This window comes from Pelobates fuscus, chromosome 3 (genome assembly GCF_036172605.1).
Source record: "Pelobates fuscus isolate aPelFus1 chromosome 3, aPelFus1.pri, whole genome shotgun sequence".
NCBI lineage: Eukaryota > Metazoa > Chordata > Amphibia > Anura > Pelobatidae > Pelobates > Pelobates fuscus.
Genome location: NC_086319.1, coordinates 36,650,440 through 36,663,929, shown reverse-complemented (window position 1 = coordinate 36,663,929; position 13,490 = coordinate 36,650,440). Strand labels below are relative to the sequence as shown.

Genomic DNA, 13,490 nt, shown 5'->3' with positions numbered 1-13,490 from the left:
AGGTCCTCGAGCCTGGGAGAAATCTGTCCAAGGTCGCAAAGCTGATGATACGTTCTTCTACTTCAAAGCTATTGTTCTCACGATCAGCCCACACACTCTGCATAGACAACCATTCATTATGTGTGATCAAATTGTTGGACTCTGGAAGTGCTCTAACAGTATATTTCTTCAACTGATCTGATGGCTGAGAAAATGTACTCAGTTCTTTAAACTGAAGTGTGGCTGCACAATACATAACTATAGTGCGTACAAGTGAGTTCCACTTGATTACCTGGGAAGAATTTTACATTGGATAGTCATCATTCAGTCACTGACATAAATCAGTATAACTAATAATGCATTTGCAAACACAAATCGAATGCCCCATACAGTGTCTTAGAGACAAAACCGCTCCTTTCCATTTTTAGTAATATCAAATATTCTGCAATACTTTTATTGGGAGATGGCTTAAGTACTGACTATGCCGTGCCAAGAAAATATGACAACATTTATGCTATAATAAACAAGCATTATTTAATTAGAATTGAGGTTGAACCTATATAATAATGATGGGTACACATAATCTTCCACCTGACAAAGAAGTAACGAATAACAGTAAGGGTAAAAAAAACTTAGGTCAGATTTGATGACATTCGTAGTGTTGAAAATCATGCCCCTGATAAAATAATTTTCTCTATTCTTTCCCTAATATGCCAAAAAAGTCCAACTGCCATCTTATATTTGATATGAGAACTCCAAGACTCTGTTCTAGGTCAACTTTTGTCTTATATACTCTATTTTGTTTCGAAGAACAAAACACCTACATGCAGATGACACAAGTACAGATCCCATGCTGATTTTGAACGTTTGTCCAGTGACAAAGAAATAAACTGTCTATTATTTTAATGGTAGGTCTATTTTAACAGTGAGATCCAGAATAACAAAACAAAAATCCGGAAAAACGCATGTCAAAAAAGTTATAAATTGATCTGCATGTCAATGAGTGAAACAAGTATTTGAACCCTTCGATTTAGTACTTGGTGGCAAAATCCTTGTTGACAATCACAGAGGTCAGATATTTCTTATAGTTGGCCACCAGGTTTGCACACATCTCAGGAGGGATTTTGTCCCACTCCTCTTTGTAAATCCTCTCCAAGTCATTAAGGTTTCTAGGCTGACATTTGGCAACTCGAACCTTCAGCTCTCTCCACAGATTTTCTGTGGGATTAAGCTCTGGAGACTGGCTAGCCCACTCCAGCACCTTAATCTGCTACTTCTTGAGCCACTCCTTTGTTGCCTTGGCAGTGAGTTTTTGGTCATTGTCATGCTGGAATACCCATCCACAACCCATTCTAAATGCCTTGGCTGAGGGAAGGAGGTTCTCATCCAAGATTTGACGGTACATGGCCCTGTCCATCGTCCCTTTGATGCAGTGCAGTTGTCCTGTCCCCTTAGCAGAAACACCCCCCCAAAGCATAATGTTTCCACCTCCATGTTTGACGGTGGGAATGATGTTCTTGGGGTTATAGGCAGCATTCCTCCTCCTCCAAACACGGCAAGTTGAGTTAATGCCAAAGAGTTTGATTTTTGTCTTATCTGACAACAACACTTTCACACAGTTTTCCTCTGAATCATTCAGATATCCATTGGCAAACTTCAGACAGGCCTGTACATGTGCTTTCTTGAGCAGGGGGGCCTTGCGGGTGCTGCAGGATTTCAGTCCTTCACAGCGTAGTGTGTTACCTATTGTTTTCTTGGTGACTATGGTCCTAGCTGCCTTGATATTATTAACAAGTTCCTCTCATGTAGTTCTGGGCTGATTCCTCACTGTTCTCATGATCATTGAAACTCCACAAGGTGAGATCGTGCATGGAGCACCAGACCCAGGGAGACTGACAGTTATTTTGTGTTTCTTCCATTTGCAAACAATCGCACCAACTGTTCTCCTTTGAACAGCTCTTTGGTCTTGGCCATGGTGGAGAGTTTGGAATCTGATTGATTGCTTCTGTGGACAGGTGTCATTTATACAGGTAACAAGCTGAGTTTAGGAGAGTCAGGTCATTATCTGTGTAAAGGACACCTGGGAGCCAGAAATCTTTCTGATTGATCAAATACTTATTTCACTCATTGACATGCAAATTACCGTATTTATCGGCGTATAACACGCACCGGCGTATAACACGCACCTCATTTTTAGAAAGAAATTCCAGGAAATTTCCCCCCCTCCCATAGTATTCCCCCCCCCCCATCCCATAGTATTCCCCCCTCATCCCATAGTGTTCCCCCCTCCCATAGTATTCTCCCCCCCTCCCCTCCCATAGTATTCTCCCCCCCCTCCCCTCCCATAGTATTCTCCCCCCCTCCCATAGTATTCTCCCCTCCCCTCCCATAGTATTCTCCCCTCCTCTCCCCTCCCCTCCCATAGTATTCTCCCCCCCCTCCCATAGTATTCTCCCCCCCCTCCCATAGTATTCTCCCCCCTCCTCTCCCATAGTATTCTCCCCCCTCCTCTCCCATAGTATTCTCCCCCCTCCTCTCCCATAGTATTCTCCCCCCTCCTCTCCCATAGTATTCTCCCCCTCCCCTCCCATAGTATTCTCCCCCTCCCCTCCCATAGTATTCTCCCCCTCCCCTCCCACAGTATTCTCCCCCCTCCCCTCCCATAGTATTCTCCCCCCTCCCCTCCCATAGTATTCTCCCCCCCTCCCATAGTATTCTCCCCCCTCCCCTCCAATAGTATTTTCCCCCTCCCCTCCCATAGTATTCTCCCCCCCCTCCCATAGTATTCTCCCCCCTCCCCTCCCATAGTGTACTTCCCCCCTCCCCTCCCCTCCCATAGTGTACTTCCCCCCCTCCCCTCCCCTCCCATAGTGTACTTCCCTCCCCTCCCATAGTGTACTTCCCTCCCCTCCCATAGTGTACTTCCCCCTCCCCTCCCATAGTGTACTTCCCCCTCCCCTCCCATAGTGTACTTCCCCTCCCATAATTACTTACCTGTCCTGAAGTGTGGGCCGGCTTCACAGCTTGCACCGCGGTACAGGAACTTTAATTTCATGTTCCGGTTTCCGGCGGGACTGAAAGGAAGTGTGCACACTATTGTGCACACTTCCTTTCAGTCCCGCCGGAAACCGGAACATGAAATTAAAGTTCCTGTACCGCGGTGCAAGCTTTGAAGCCGGCCCACGCTTCAGGACAGGTAAGTAATTATGGGATATCGGCATATAACACGCACCCACGATTTTCCCCCTATTTTCAGGGGAAAAAAGTGCGTGTTATACGCCGATAAATACGGTAATTTGTAACTTTTTTGACATGCATTTTTCTGGATTTTTTTTTTTTATTCTATCTCACACTGTTAAAATACACCTACCATTAAAATGATAGACTGATCATTTCTCTGTCAGTGGACAAACGTTCAAAATCAGCAGGGGATCAAATACTTTTTTCCCCTCACTGTATCTTTCTGCATGATCATGGTCACTCAAAACACATTAGAATGACATACATCTTTCATATTGGTTCACCGTTGACTGAAAATTAACCAAATTAAACCAGCTCCAAAAACTCATCTTCCCTTACAAAACTGTCCTTCTAGCTACCTAACCTCTAGGAAGAACATAGTGCATATGGCTAAAGCTTTGTTCCTACAAAGGGACTGAGACAGCTATAGTATTAGTATTTATCATAAATCAGAATAGAATAGAATAGAAGCAATTAAAATCCAGTATCACTAAGATAAGCTAAAAGAAAAAAAAAAGAGAAAAAAATATATATATATAAACTCCTCGTGTCCCGCACTCACTGCTCCTGGTCTTGTAATGCCTTGGTGATAATCCTGGCCATAATATAGAATACCTTGTAAGAAAGCACTCACAGGACTTGATATGGTTCAAAAATAGTGCTTCTTTATTGAAGCAAAAATTTCAAGTAAAAAGTGTCAACGTTTCAGTCCCATCTGGACTTTTATCAAGACCCTTGACCCTAATAAATGAATGATTTAGAGCACTCACTGGATTTTTCAAAAGTATATTGAAGCAAAACAAAGGATCAACGTTTCACCCAACCGGTCTTTATCAAGATCATTTGCTTTTGGTCTCATTCAAATTATTCTATTATATATATGTGTGGTGCACCAAATTATCACATTGTTTTTGTTCTTGATAATCTAACAGATAACTGTCAAACAATAAGAAAATTATTGCATTACAGGTGCACAAAAAAAAACACTCGATCTGAACAATTTACTCTCAAAAAACAGATCCACTAATTACACTTAATTACATTGCATTGTATTAACCAAACTTAGAAAAGGACAGAAAAAGAGATCACAAATTTTTATCTACAATATTTGAATCTGAAAAAGTCTTCACTCATTTTTCCATCTTGTTTATTTTAGCCTTACATTTGCAATTCCCTAGATCAAAACTCCTCAATTCATGATTTACTAAGTAAAAGTCCTGAAAAATGTAATAAAGTTTTAAAAATATTTTCTTCTTTGTATATATTTATTAAACCAAAAAGAGAGACAAACAAGCAAATGAAAATCTAGTCCTTAAAACAATACTATCATACAAATATACATAGAAAACCTATGTCTTGTGTTATTTTTTTAAATAGTACATTAATATACAGTAAAGGAGGAGACTATATTTAAAAGAAGAAAAACTACCACAACAAGAGGACATAGTCTTAAATTAGAGGGACAAAGGTTTAAAAATAATATCAGGAAGTATTACTTTACTGAGAGGGTAGTGGATGCATGGAATAGCCTTCCAGCTGAAGTGGTAGAGGTTAACACAGTAAAGGAGTTTAAGCATGCGTGGGGTAGGCATAAGTCTATCCTAGCTATAAGATAAGGCCAGGGACTACTGAAAGTATTTAGAAAATTGGGCAGACTAGATGGGCCGAATGGTTCTTATCTGCCGTCACATTCCATGTTTCTATGTTTCTATGTTGCTATGTTTCTAATATATTTTACATCATATCCATTTAAAAAACCAAGTGGCTTCTGAATTAATTTAAAATTTCTTCTTGTGCTTGGGTGTTATCCAGTAAATCAATTTGCAAAAACATCTTTATATTTTCACATTTGAGGAAAATGAATATGGGCGACTGCTGTGCACAACAGAAAGGCCTCATCAGAACACCTTTGTCATCACTCCTTTACATACTGAGTGGGCAGGGCAAAGAATCAATAGCACTAGACTCTGCCCGAGATGCTGGGAACTTCATTTGCAAAAGAGTCAGGTCAGACTCAAGTCTTTGTAACAGCTGCTTCAAAACACGGGAAACACAATAGCCTGTTCTAACGGAATCACTCATTAGCACATCCTGTTAGAATACATGTTAACTTTGGTGTCTGTAGACGAATGAGCAACTTACCTGCTTTGCCACCCATATATAATGTGCCATTGTCATCAACACAAGAACACTTAGTTGTGTTAAAAACTATGTGACCCGTCAATTGTTATTATAAACCTTATTTATCTAATGGGTCTTTATTATCTCACAGAATAGAATGCCTTACGACAGTACACAATTAGTATCTAAGAATCTCCTGTGAAATAATACATTGTATAACAGGTGTACAATGTATACAATGTGAATCATTCTATTAAACAAAATTAAATTATATTACTGTAAAGTAGAATAATGTAAATTCAGATCTAGCTAATTTAGGAACATTTTAGATTTGTGAAGAATATCTGATGGTGAAAATTCTGTTTTCGAGTAGAATGTTGGTTTTATCCCATTAGCTCTCAAGTTCAATTTTCTTTGTAAATAATTCATGCAAGATTGTTACATGACCTCAGAACATTCCAATCGTATTGATATGTCCACTTTTGACACTGGTGTTTGAGTTATCTAAGAGAAAGTAAACAGTTTTTGGCAATTTAGTCATCCTGTTATAGCAATATATAGCCTTTGGTATAAAAAAGTCAAGTGGATCATTTAATGGACTTTCCAAGCAATGTACGTTGCTACTTGACGTATACTGATTTAATAACTAATGCAAATGTTAATGAAAAATGTCTGAATTTGCTTATGTCAGAGAGATTTCAACTACAAACATTATGGTGAATAAAAAAATAGTATATAGAGCAAAGAAATGTGTTCTCTTTCATTCGTTATAATTTGGAAGTTGTAAAAGCCTATTACGGAGTTTAGCGTAGCCTTAATCTCAAAATATGCATTCACAGCCTCCCATACTAAATGTAACTTGACTCTTTCAGTTCTTGACATTCACCGAAGCTGTAATTAGTGAGGTAGATGGCTAAACTTTATTGGAATACCATATGAAATCCCAGACTGTCCCGTGCGATTGAGGGCAGGTGGCAAGCATGGCACTGGAAATATTTGTTTTTTCTCCGATCTGGCCTAGTTGTCTCCATTAGTTGTACACATAAAACAATTAACCATTTACTGAACAAAGCCCCTTTGTGTGCCCATGTGTGATATCTCACACTCTTGGGAGAGAAACACCATACTAAAACCTTATTGTGCAATTTATATATAATAACTGTAGAATACAAAGACAAGTCGTTCAGCTTCAGATATCAAATTGAAGCATCACTGTGCACATGGTAAATAAAGAATTTCTTGATTTTTGGCAATAGGCCTTTTAAAGAGAAAAAATAAAGCCAAGATTCCATCCCACACTACCAAGCACTGATAGATATCTTGTGTTCTAAAGGGCGCTTAAATGCTATTTACTGTGTTCTGAGTCTCTGAATATAACCCTTCCTTATTAAGTCATTTTATGGTGTACAGATAGCAACTTAATAGTCCACTCTGGACGTCTGGGCTGTATCTGTTTTCCAAAGAGCACACAATGCTACAACAGAAGGAAAAAACACAAAGCTGCTCTTGCTTATAATCTGGCTTTTAACTATGTGATCTCAACCGTGGGACTGATGAGAATATTAGCAGAAGACCTTTTCGCTAAGGAATAACTATTTTTTTTTTGTTACTGGATCCATGGCTTCTTTTCTTATTTGTCTGCAAGAAAGTAATGAGTCTATTTGCTTAACCTGGAATAGTAGACAAGAATTATAAAAATTTAGAACAAGATAGTCAAAAGTGAAAATAGGTGAGATGGATTTTTTTTTTTTTAATTCGTCAATTTCTGGTTTAGTGAACAAACTCTTAAATATGTGTCATAATAACATTGACCATTAACGTACAGATTACAAATGAATTAAAATGTACAAAAGTTTACTGCTAAAACACTGGCCAACTTCACATTGTCGAACATTTAAGAGGTGAAAGAGACAAAAAAAAAATGTCCTGCATTAAACCATTCTAGCAAACTTAGTAACTATGTTCTACTACCTGAATCTGAATCAGCGTATCAATGAAATCATAACAAAAAAAGTGGACTAAATGGACTAAAACTGAATTCTGCAATCCACGTTCTGTGCTGTCAGTGATCTCTTACTCCCTCAATCCCCTCTCATTGTTTGAATAGATTAATATAGTTTTTATTTCAAACCTGCTTAGCATGTGGGTGAATGGCAGAGGGACTTGCTATTTGAAGTCTTTTTGAAGTCCTATACAAAGGATAAGGACTGTGAGGGAAATGCTTTTATTTACACTCTGAATTTCAATTATCAACAAAAAGATAAATGTGGCCTGAGTAAATGTAATTGCACATTTCTTTACAGCAGGAGCACCCAAAAGGTTGCGTTTTCTGGATTTTGTTTTGTTATTCTGTCTCTCACTGTTAAAATACACCAACCATTAAAATTATAGACTGATCATTTCTTTGTCAGTGGACAAACATTCAAAATCAGCAGGGGATCAAATACTTTTTTTCTTTACTGTATGTCCACATAGTACAATCAGGTCCGCAATCCCAATCAAGCTAAATAGCACCCTCAGTCCCTCAATCATATCAATACAAGGCAGCTATCACCATCATTCCTACCCCCTAATCACATCAATACAATCCAGACAGGGCTCTCAGACCCTAATAATATCAGCCCTCACATTTATCAATCTCAGACAGCGTCCTAACTCCTGCCTTCTCTATACCTGATGGTTTAGTTGTGAAGCTGTAGCTCTGATGTCCTGTCACTCTCCTCACTAGGCCTCTCTTATAGAAAAAAGGACAATTACTTCTCCCTTGCAATAGCTCAAGGAGAGAGGAAGGAACTGCCATTGCAGATAGTGAGACTTTAGGAAGACCCAGCAAGCTGTCAACGAGGATGTGCATTGACATTAGTGTTACTCCATATTACCCATAGATGCTCCAGCAACAACAAAGCTTTAGTCAGTTGGCTATTTGGCCAAAAGCCTCTCAGGGCTGCCTCTGCTACACGATTTTGGTAATAATGTGGTTAAGAAGATGTCTACTGTGCACCATACCTCAGTTTATTCACTGTACTAGACACTGTCATAGGGCTTTCAAATATTAGGGATCATATTCAGCAATTGTTCTCCTTATACATCTAATCCATTGACTCTCTTAGAAATTTAGCAACTGTTTTAGCATTTCTTGAGCTTTCAACAATACATTTAAATAAGTCAGCCATAATATTTTAACCATGGACTCTGGGAATTCCTGTATTTAAATGATCAGCTTAGCCCTGAAGTGTGTTCCACAACATAAATACCAAAATCTGCAGGGCACTGAGACACTGCTCCTCTGCTCTGTTCAGTTCTTCATGATTTGATCTCATTGCTTTGACAAGAAGAAAGTGACAATATGAAAATCCCAGCTTTGCTCAGAAACTGTTTAGATTTTCATGCTTGAAAATACTCTCCGTGATGTACTCGAAGTGATGGATCATACTTCTAACATCGCCCAGGAAGTCAGACTGGTTTGCGACATCTGCTCGACCACAGCACAAAAAGGAACATGGATAATACACACCTGTCTACATAGTAAACCTAGTCTTTATGATGCTTTTTCATTTTAATAGTCTCAAATAAACTTGAAAACAGAGCTTTAGGCACATTCGTGGCCTATATATTTGTAAAAAATACGGAAAAATTGGCTTCTTGAAATAGAAGAAAAACAACTATTTGAAAATAATTCTTAATGCTTATCCAAACAAGGTTTTAGCAATAAAATATAACCATAATGCCATCAAAAACTAATTATTAAAGCTGCAATTCTAGATTAATGAATACAGCAAACTATCTGTAAATCAAAGCAATGTTCACCAATCATTTCAAAAGAAAATGTCAATGTTTGTGGCTCATTGGGCATCACTGGAAAATTGCAAAAATTGGACAGTTACATTGGCGCTCACTGGCCTATAAATTCATCTGTCAATGTACATTTTTAGCGCTATTGTTGTTGTTGTACATTTTTTACAATGTATTTTTGCTTAATTCAATTTCTAAAATAATAACTATGTAAGCACACTACTCTAAGAAGAATATTACCTAATTACACATTGCAAAAGCCCTCTTTAGAGGCGCAAGCAAATTATTATGCTGCAACTTGTTTTTCAGTTAGCCATGTTTATCCAGTAAGTTGATGAGACCTAGGTAAGTATAGGGGCTTTGTATTGACATTAGACAGCATCATGACAAATTTGACATGGCAATACCATTGTAAGAGGTATAGTATGCACTGAAGACACCTAGCATGACTACCACCAGTATTTGATAGAAGCCCATATCCTGGGGATCATTCAATAATTGAAAGTGACATAAGATAAACTTTCAAGCAAATGGAAATTACATGTAGTCAGTACATCTCCATACATTTGGTAATGTGCATGTGAGCATATTGTACATATACATTTTTGCTTATTAATACTCTCATATGGGATTATGAGAAGCATTGGCTTAGGTCAAGGGGACAGAAAGTCTGTAAACAGAAAACCTGCAAATTAGTAATTTTCATTGATATACTTTTTAAATATTGGTTTTATGCATATTTTAATTCATCCTGTCCATATTCCATTTAATATGGGTTATGATATCTTAATATATCTCCCAGAAATGTCCCTCAATATACTCTGAAGAAGGAAGTCAATAGAACTGGCAGCCATGGCCTCGAACAAACGTTTGTAGTTTTTAGATAATAAAGTCTACAGAGCAGGTTGTGGGATTTCGACAATAAATCTGTAACAGGCCTGTGAACGTGAATTTAGAAGAAGCCAGGAGGCACGAATCCATAATAGGAAACAGGAATCTGGTAAGACCTTTTTGCAGAAGAGTATGAATACACTTAAAATCATAATTAATAGTCCAAAAAGCTGCACGAGACAAAGAAATGGGAAAAAAACTATGCCAAACAATAAGCATATGTCAGAAGAATGCCAAGATAAAGGTAAATTTCCAGTCCAGTTCAGAAAAGCCAAGGCGAAAGTCTTCAGAAATATACTAGGAACTCCATTGTCAGTGCAAAATGCTCTAATGGTGGGAGGATTCTAAACCTGAGCTCTACCTTAAACCTTAGTTATATCTTAAAAAAATAGCTTTGTACTACAAACATGAAGAAGTTAATAACCTACAGCTATGCTTCAGTAAAAAGCTTATTCTCCAATATGTTCTCTGCTCCTGCGAGTAGACATCCTTCCTTCTGTCTATAAAAAAAAATACAAACTTGAGCAAGCAAGGTTGGCCTAAGCTGGCTTCACAAGTTTCTCTAATTAGCCAATACAACTCAACTAGGGCCGGCCTTAGGGTTGTGCGAGCTGTGCAACCACACAGGGAGCCATGGCAGCAGGGGGGCACCATGTGGCCGACACAGCTCACACATGTCTAGCTACCCGGGTGGAGGATTTCAGTATTCTCCACCAGGGACTATCAACCAAAACAACATGCCAGCTGGGGCGGATCTTGCCAAGTGTTGGGGGTGCCTGTAACTGTGTGTGAATGACTGACTGTGTGTGTGTGTGTGAGAGAGACTGCCTGCCTGTGTGCATGTCTGCCTGTGTGGGATTTTAACTGTGTGTGTCTGTAACTGTGTGTGTGTGACTGCAACTATGTGTGTGACTGTCAGCCTGTCTGATTGTGTCTGTGGCTGTACATATGTATGTGACTGTCTGCCTGTACTTGTGTGTGTGTGAGACAGTCACACACACACACAAACACACTTGCAGGCAGGCAATGACAAACATACACAGGTACAGGCAGACAGTCACATACTTACAGCCACAAAGACAGTCACACACACACACAGACAGTCAAACTGTGTGTGAGTGAGAAACTGTCTGCCTGTAATGGTGTGTGAGTGGATGCATGTGTGTATGACTGTCTGTATGTACGACTGTAACTGTGTGTGTGTCTACCTGTAATTGTATGTGTGTGACTCTACACAAATATACACCTGCAATCACACATAGACCTACATGCATATTTTTAGTACCCATCACACACAGCCAATAAACCCAGTACAAATACTGCCAATACACACACATATCACACACAGTTAATACACCCATTACAAATATCACACACAGCCAACACATAACATGCATATCGCACACAGCCATCACACCTAACACACACACAGACAACACACACACTACATCACACTATAGTGAGATTTATTACAGTAGAGCTCTGGCATACAAAATACACATTACTATGTGTTTTTATAGTTGGGGAGCTCTGTGATACACTAATAGGCACATTACTGAGAGTTATATTGTTGTGGAGCTCTGTGACAAGCTCATATACTCCACATTACTGAGAGTTGTATTGTTGTGGAGCTCTGTGACAAGCTCATACACTCCACATTACTGAGAGTTGTATTGTTGTGGAGCTCTGTGACAAGCTCATACACTCCACATTACTGAGAGTTGTATTGTTGTGGAGCTCTGTGACAAGCTCATACACTACACATTACTGAGAGTTGTATTGTTGAGGAGCTCTGTGACAAGGGGGTAGGGTGGCGCTGCTCAGATTTTTCACACAGGGCACCCAGAAGCCTAAAATTAATAAAACACTATTTTTGTGAGAGTAACTCACAGGCATGGACCACCTTAAAAGAACAAAAAAAATAAAGGAACAAAGGAAAAACTTACCTTCGATCCCACACCAAGGCCAGCTTCTCCTTGCAGCCCCATCATTGGTGGATGGATGGTCTACGGGAAGGTCCTGGGCAACATGGAGGGGCTGCTAGCATTGGTCGTGTTTTACCAGCACGCTAAGTGTGCCAAGGATATATGCCAAATATGCACAGAATTTACCAGGTTTCCAGCCCAGAATGTGAACACTGCCAGAGTTGGAGTTCCACTTTCAAAAGCAAAGGTTTTTATCTCAGTATATGAAGTATTTCATATTGATTCACTGCATGTACAGACTCCAAGCACCATGACCACTTAAATCATTGAAGTGGTCATTGGGCTTGGAGTGACACATTAAATAACCTGGACACTTGAAAATAGAGCATACCCTAATTCATATGTCCATTTTCAAATAATATACAATAAACTCACAGGGGATATTATATTATTATATTGAGTTAGAAATAACTCTCACCTTCTTTTCCATCCACTCCATGTCCATTAGGTAACTGCTAAGAGGAAAGCCTGCAGAAGAGAGTTGTAGCACAGAGTCAGGTATTACTGGGCCATTCTTATATTTAAGTATTGACTGATTACAAAATTAAAAGGTTGGGAGAGAAAGAAGCTCTGTTTGACAAAAGACTTCCTCTGTACTAATGACATTGTAACCCTGTGTACTGACCTCCCAAACTGAGCTTCTCTCATTGATCGCTCATTTGTGAATATTAAAAAAATAATTGTACCTTGTTTTACAGCTTTAAGTGAAATGTGGGTTGAGTAAATTGTGTCATCTATAATTAAGAAAATGCTGATAATATGTTAATTATAGTTTTTTTCTGTCAGCAGTTTTTTAATGATTATTAATATTTAAAGTGTAAAGATTTTAACATAAAGAAAATAAAGACATGCTGGCTTATCTTATGGGATGGAGAGCGGAGAGGAGGGGGTTATCACAAGAGACAGACAGGTAAGTGGATATTAATTATTAAAATTCTTTAAAATCTACTTACCCATTCCTGCAACCTTAACAGCATACAGTATATGCAGTGTGCATTATAGATTAGTGTAAAGCAGTGGCATATTTGATAGATGTCCTTTAACAGACATAAATATGTTTAAAAAAAAGAATATGATAAGTGATGGACAAAAATTCAACAAAACAAAATTATATATTCTAAACGGAAATAATTCTATTCCATTTGAAAGCAACTCTCAGCAGTATTTGAACTGTTTGTTGGATACAAGTCACAGATTGATAAATAAAGTATTTATGTGACTTGTTTCCAACAAGCAGTTCAAATAATCGTAAAACAAGAGAAACCGTGGTAAAACTGTTATGAGCGGACAAAGAGGCACTGTTAGTACTATTTGCAACTTTAACCCTGTGGCCAAAACCAATGGGTTGAAGGGGAACTGACACTCCTCTGGAACCTACACCATTCAATAGGACCTTGAAAAACTCCAATAACACGTGTTAACCTTTTTACTTGCTGTAGTGGAGCTCCCCGTTCCCCTGGTTGGGTACCTCCGCCAAGGACC

The 13,490-nt window shown here is 38.7% G+C and overlaps 1 protein-coding gene across 20 annotated transcripts in view; it reads right to left on the bottom strand.

Annotated features, from left to right (window-relative positions):
* NRCAM (neuronal cell adhesion molecule) overlaps positions 1–13,490 on the bottom strand; it is a 209,345-nt gene that overhangs the window by 86,493 nt on the left and 109,362 nt on the right. The window lies entirely within an intron of this gene.